The sequence below is a fragment of the Oncorhynchus tshawytscha genome, linkage group LG29 (assembly GCF_018296145.1).
Source record: "Oncorhynchus tshawytscha isolate Ot180627B linkage group LG29, Otsh_v2.0, whole genome shotgun sequence".
Lineage (NCBI taxonomy): Eukaryota > Metazoa > Chordata > Actinopteri > Salmoniformes > Salmonidae > Oncorhynchus > Oncorhynchus tshawytscha.
Genome location: NC_056457.1, coordinates 29435997 through 29442257, shown reverse-complemented (window position 1 = coordinate 29442257; position 6261 = coordinate 29435997). Strand labels below are relative to the sequence as shown.

The following is a 6261-nucleotide window of genomic DNA, read 5'->3' as shown; positions in this document are numbered from 1 at the left end:
ACAAATAATGCATGCAGAGTAGAATTAGGCCGATACCCGCTAATTATCAAAATCCCCAAAATAGCTGTTCAATTCTACAACCACCTAAAAGGAAGTGTTTCATAAACACAAACACACCCCACAGAGCCCCAGGACAGCAACACAACTAGACCCAAACAAATTATGAGAAAACAAAAATATAATTACTTGACACATTGGAAAGAATTAACAAAAATAGCAGCAAACTAGAATGCTATTTGGCCCTAAACAGAGAGTAGACAGTGGCAGAATACCTGACCACTGTGACTGACCCAAACTTAAGGAAAGCTTTGACTATGTACAGACTCAGTGAGCATAGTGTCGTGTCTTTGGCTATGCCGGATTAAGTGATATGACATGCTATACTATTAAATAATTTCTCTGTAATTAATATTACCTGATTAAGCTAATCAGGTCAATTTAATCAACTAGAAAGTCGGGCACCACGAAATAATGTTTATAGAGCTGTTAACTTCCGAATAAACTCTTAAAAACCTGGTAATCTTTACCTCAATAGTAGTCAAAATTTAATTGTCACCTTATTTAGTCTCATTTGACAGATGTAAATGATTGGTTGTCTTCACGAACCCTGGCTAACAAGTTGAATCAGCAATACAAAATTTGGTTTAATTATTTTATTTACTAAATACCTGAATAATCACAGAATTACATATACGCAGAATGAAACATACCTTGATTACAAATGATGTCATAAAGGAAAACGTCCCTAGCGGACGGAGCAGATATGACGGCTGGTTACATAAAGAAAGGGGGCTGGGTTTGAGTGAAAGAGCGGGAAGACTGAGGAGCAAAAAGGTTTTGTGTCTCTATCGGGCCGTAGACAGCTATGCTATCGTAAATACAGTATCTTATGCATTCATTCAGCTATGCTATCGTAAATACAGTATCTTATGCATTCATTCAGCTATGCTATCGTAAATACAGTATCTGATGCATTCTAAATAACCGCCCATTTGAAAAAGGAAAATGCAATAAATATTTACTCTGAGCTGCACTTCGATCGGTTGTTCGTAGATGGAGGGCCGGGTGGTCTAGCATGGATCTCTTGTCCTCTGAAGAATGTCTAGTGGTGAACTGGAGCGTGGTAGAATGGATACTCTGTCCGTCCTCTCCTAGCCCACGTTTAGAAGTTGGAGAGGGTATCGCTTCTTTAGTGAATAAGTTCAAAGTTCATACCAAGTTGCCATACTTTTAAGCTCATGCTATATTCTGGCTGGTATAGTCGAAATGAATCCTTTCAGCGTGTCGAGCGTCACATTGAATACAATGCTAATTTTGTTAGGTTATTATCCAAGCCCTTTTAAAGTAGGACCATCGTCCTTACATCCTCGCAACAGGAAGTTACATTTTCAGAGACAGAGACAGAGAGAGAGAGACAGAGAGAGAGACAGAGAGAGACAGAGAGAGAGAGACCGAGACAGAGGTAGACAGAGAGAGACAGAGAGAGAGAGACAGAGAGAGAGAGACCGAGACAGAGGTAGACAGACAGAGAGAGAGAGAGAGAGAGACAGAGAGACAGAGAGAGACAGAGAGAGAGAGAGACTGTATATACAGTATACAACACTGTATACTGTATACACAACACAGTGTTGTATATATATATATATATATATATATATATATAATATGACATTTGTAATGTCTTTATTGTTTTATTGTTTTGAAACATATGTATGTGTAATGTTTACTGTTCATTTTTATTGTTTATTTCACTTTTGTATATGATCTACCTCACTTGCTTTTTGCTTTAAACACGTTTGCCAATAAAGCTGTTACGGCTTTCTTCCGTTGAAAGAGAGTCGGACCAAAATGCAGCGTGGTAAGTTAGATACATATTTAATGATGAAGAAAAAACGAACAAAACAAAACAACAAACGTAAAAACCTAAACAGTCTATCTTGTGCAAACACACACAGAGACATGAACAATCACCCACCAACACACAGTGAAACCCGGGCTGCCTAAATATGGTTCCCAATCAGAGACAACGAGACTGACTCTGATTGAGAACGCCTCAGGCAGCCATAGACTTTACTAGACAACCCTACTCAGCCACAATCCCAATACCTACTAAAACCCCAATACAAAAACACAACACAAAATAAACCTATGTCACACCCTGGCCTGACCAAATAAATATATAAACACAAAATACTAAGACCAGGGCGTGACAAAAGCGTGACAAAAGCCCCTTGAATTGAATTGAATTGAATTGAGAGAGAGAGAGAGAGAGAGAGAGAGACAGAGAGGCAGGGAGAGAGAGAGAGACAGAGAGAGAGAGAGAGAGACAGAGAGGCAGAGAGGCAGAGAGAGAGAGAGAGAAAGAGACAGAGAGACAGAGAGGCAGAGAGAGAGAGAGAGAGTCAGAGAGGCAGAGAGAGAGAGAGAGAGAGAGACAGAGAGAGACTGACACACAGAAAACAGCGTTTCCCACAAACACACACACACACTGCTTCTGTTCTATCACAGCAGATAGTTAATTCAACCCTCCTGCAGAGTCTTGACAGTGCTAACTTTGTGTGTGTCCAAGACAGTGTCCAACATGGTGTGTGTTTGGAGTCTGTGTTGCTATCACAGTGTGTGTTTGTCCCCCCCTGTGTGTCTCTACAGGTGGGTGTCAGTCTGCCTCCTGTGTGTGTGTGTGTGTGTGTGTGTGTGTGTGTGTGTGTGTGTGTGTGTGTGTGTGTGTGTGTGTGTGTGTGTGTGTGTGTGTCTGTGTCTGTGTCTGTGTGTGTGTGTGTCTGTGTGTGTGTGTGTGTGTGTGTGTGTGTGTGTGTGTGTGTGTGTGTGTGTGTGTGTGTCTGTGTTTGTGTCTGTGTCTGTGTGTGTGTGTGTGTGTGTGTTGTGTGTGTGTGTTTTACTTGCGGTGATATGGAGACGACCACCTGTGGTCTGTTGCAGGCATTTAATAAGACATTCATTTACGGTGGAGAACTGACATCAGTTTGACGCTGTAAAAACATCGGTGGGAAGACTCTACAATCAGCAGGACTGGGGTTTCCTGTGAAGACAGGACCTCTTAGATTCTCAACCCCCCCTACCACTAACTGCTGATGTGCAAACACACCGGTCGTAGCGAAGATAGAACTCCCACTGGTCTGGATTATTGCTTTGACACTTTATTATCCCTGGGTTTTATGATACATATAATATAATATAGGTATAATATAATTAAGCAATGACTCCTGAGGGGGCGTGGTATTTGGCCAATATACCACGGCGAAGGGCTGTTCTTAGGCACGACGCAACGTGGAGTAGGCAATACACCACAAACCCCTGAGGTGCCTTATTGCTATTATAAACTGGTTACCAAGGTAATTAGAGCAGTAGAAAATAAATGTTTGTCATACCCGTGGTATCACGCTGATATAACAGTTGGTTGTAGTATGGCTGGTTGTATTAGGGCTGGTTGTAGTAGGGCTGGTTGTATTAGGGCTGGTTTTAGTAGGGCTGGTTGTAGTAGGGCTGGTTGTAGTAGGGCTGGTTGTAGTAGGGCTGGATGTAGTAAGGCTGGTTGTAGTAGGGCTGGTTATAGTAGGGCTGGTTGTAGTAGGGCTCCAGACAGACACACCTTCCAGACAGACACAATTATAAAATAGAAGTGAGGCTTAAGGTGTCAAGCATGCTTCAGTTCGGCTGGCGCCTAGTCAAACTCGGCTAGGCGGTTTTTGCCAAAAAGATCTTAGTTGCTCAATTTTACATCTAACTAAGATGTTTGGTGCAGTATTCTCTGTCTCTCTCTCTCTCTCTCTCTCTCTCTGTCTCTCTCTAACTAAGATGTTTGGTGCAGTACTCTCTCTCTGTCTCTGTCTCTGTCTCTGTCTCTGTCTCTGTCTCTGTCTCTGTCTCTGTCTCTGTCTCTGTCTCTGTCTCTGTCTCTCTCTCTCTAACTAAGATGTTTGGTGCAGTATTCCTCAATAAAAAGAAACGCGCATGAAAACGTTGTTGAACGACAACAAAATCTTCATTGAAGAATCCCTACTGTTGACCAATCACTGACTAAGGGGCGTAGACTTCATTGAAGAATCCTTACTGTTGACCAATCACTGACTAAGGGGTGTAGACTTCATTGAAGAATCCCTACTGTTGACCAATCTCTGACTAAGGGGCGTAGACTTCATTGAAGAATCCCTACTGTTGACCAATCACTGACTAAGGGGCGTAGACTTCATTGAAGAATCCCTACTGTTGACCAATCATTGACTAAGGGGCGTAGACTTCATTGAAGAATCCCTACTGTTGACCAATCACTGACTAAGGGGCGTAGACTTCAGCTACGAACTTCGGCCTCAAGAAAAAATGTTGTGTGTCCGAACAGCCGAGGAAAAACTCCCTGGAGTTCAAAACTAACAAAAACCTCACAAGACTTAAATCATAATATATGCAGAAACTTTACCCAAACCGTTTCTCCTGGGAAGCATGCAGACTCCTTTAGGGACAAGGGTTTAGGTCACCACCCTCATGGCCCGCTCAAGACCCTCTGCTTGTAATACCTAGAACAATAAGCAGCAAAGTCTGGGATGGAGAACGAATGAGAGACATGAGACACCGGAGTCCATCACTCAAGTGTAGGTATTTACACACACTGACAGACACACACACTGACACGCTGACACACACACACACTGACAGACACACAGGAGAAACAAACAAAAAATGCAGACAGACACAAACATGTGCACTTATAGAATTAAACACACACATTCACACACCTATACACACGTCTGTTCCCGGCAGAATCACACACACAACAAGTGTGCTGGACAGAAAACCCAAACAGTAAGCAGTAAAGCTCCTATGAAACATCTTTATTTCGTCAGCCGGAGCTGGCTGGGGGGCACACCTTATTCTATTACCAATCTCTGAGAAGCTGTCTGTTAGAGGTGTTGTGAATTATAAAGTACCTCAGAAAAAACCTGTTTCCCCTCCCCTCTCCTCTCCTCTGTTCTCTTTCTGACCACAGTACATATGAATACAGAGGGAATGAGTCACTAATTTCAACCCAGTTTAGGATTCCACATGGCGCTCGACACGTTCTGATGATTCCTGCTACGTTCTTACTTTCCTTTCAAATAAATCCAGAATAAAGACTTAATTGAGCAGAGTGATATATGTTGGGGGTGTAAAGGATGTGGGTGTAGAGGATGAGGGTGTAGAGGATGAGGGTGTAGAGGATGAGGGTGTAGAGGATGGGGGTGTAGAGGATGGGGGTGTAGAAGATGGGGTGTAGAAGATGGGGGTGTTTAGCATGGGGGTGTAGAGGATGGGGGTGTAGAGGATGTGGGTGTAGAGGATGTGGGTGTAGAGGATGTGGGTGTAGAGGATGGGGGTGTAGAGGATGGGGGTGTAGAGGATGAGGGTGTAGAGGATGAGGGTGTAGAGGATGGGGGTGTAGAGGATGGGGGTGTAGAGGATGAGGGTGTAGAAGATGGGGGTGTAGAGGATGGGGGTGTAGAAGATGGGGGTGTAGAAGATGGGGTGTTTAGCATGGGGGTGTATAGGATGGGGGTGTAGAGGAAGAGAGGAAGGTGTTTTATTAGTGCTCCCATGCTCCCCCCAAAAAAGCATCGGATAAAATGTAATTATCCTGTTCGAATTTTTCAAAGTTTATTCAGGATATTTCTCACCTATTTAACAGCGAGTCACCTTTTACATAATGAATGCCTGTTCACACAAGCACAGTGAAACTAATTTGGATGGTGAGTTCTTTCTCCTGCTGCATTTTCATGTGCGGTTATAGATTTGTTCAATTCCAGTGAATTCATGGATTTTTTTTTCCCCCTGTGAGTTTCAGTCCATTTCTAATATATTATTCAAAACCTGTTATAAAACTTTGCTTTTAAAAGTTTTTTTTTTGATGCAAATTGTTTGGGAATGAGATGGAGAATGTTCCAGACCCTCCTGTCCAACCCCATATTCACCGTGACAACCTGATGGGTGAACAAAATAGACTTGTATCTTATTTGGTCAAGGTCTGTCAGTCACTTAACTCCAAGGCTATACTCAGCAGCAGACTGGGAGAATGGCCGTCATATCACCTTCCCCCTTCTAAACGACACTGAGATGAAGACAATGGTGTAATTTCCTCGCTCTCTGCTACCGCATGGCAAGCGGTACCGGAGCGCCAAGTCGAGGTCCTAAAGGCTTCTTAACAGGTTCTACCCCCAAGACATAAGACTCTAGAACAGCTAATGGCCAACGGACTATTTACATTGACATGAC

The 6261-nt window shown here is 43.0% G+C and overlaps 1 protein-coding gene and 1 long non-coding RNA gene across 5 annotated transcripts in view; one reads left to right on the top strand and one right to left on the bottom strand.

Moving 5' to 3' along the window:
- LOC112227636 overlaps positions 1–1455 on the bottom strand; it is a 77431-nt gene extending 75976 nt beyond the window's left edge. Inside the window, exon 1 of the long non-coding RNA XR_006080277.1 lies at positions 1023–1455. This is a non-coding gene — a long non-coding RNA (uncharacterized LOC112227636). The remainder of the gene's footprint in view (positions 1–1022) is intronic.
- Positions 1–6261, top strand: part of LOC112240516 (semaphorin-5A-like) — a 310054-nt gene that overhangs the window by 241570 nt on the left and 62223 nt on the right. The window lies entirely within an intron of this gene.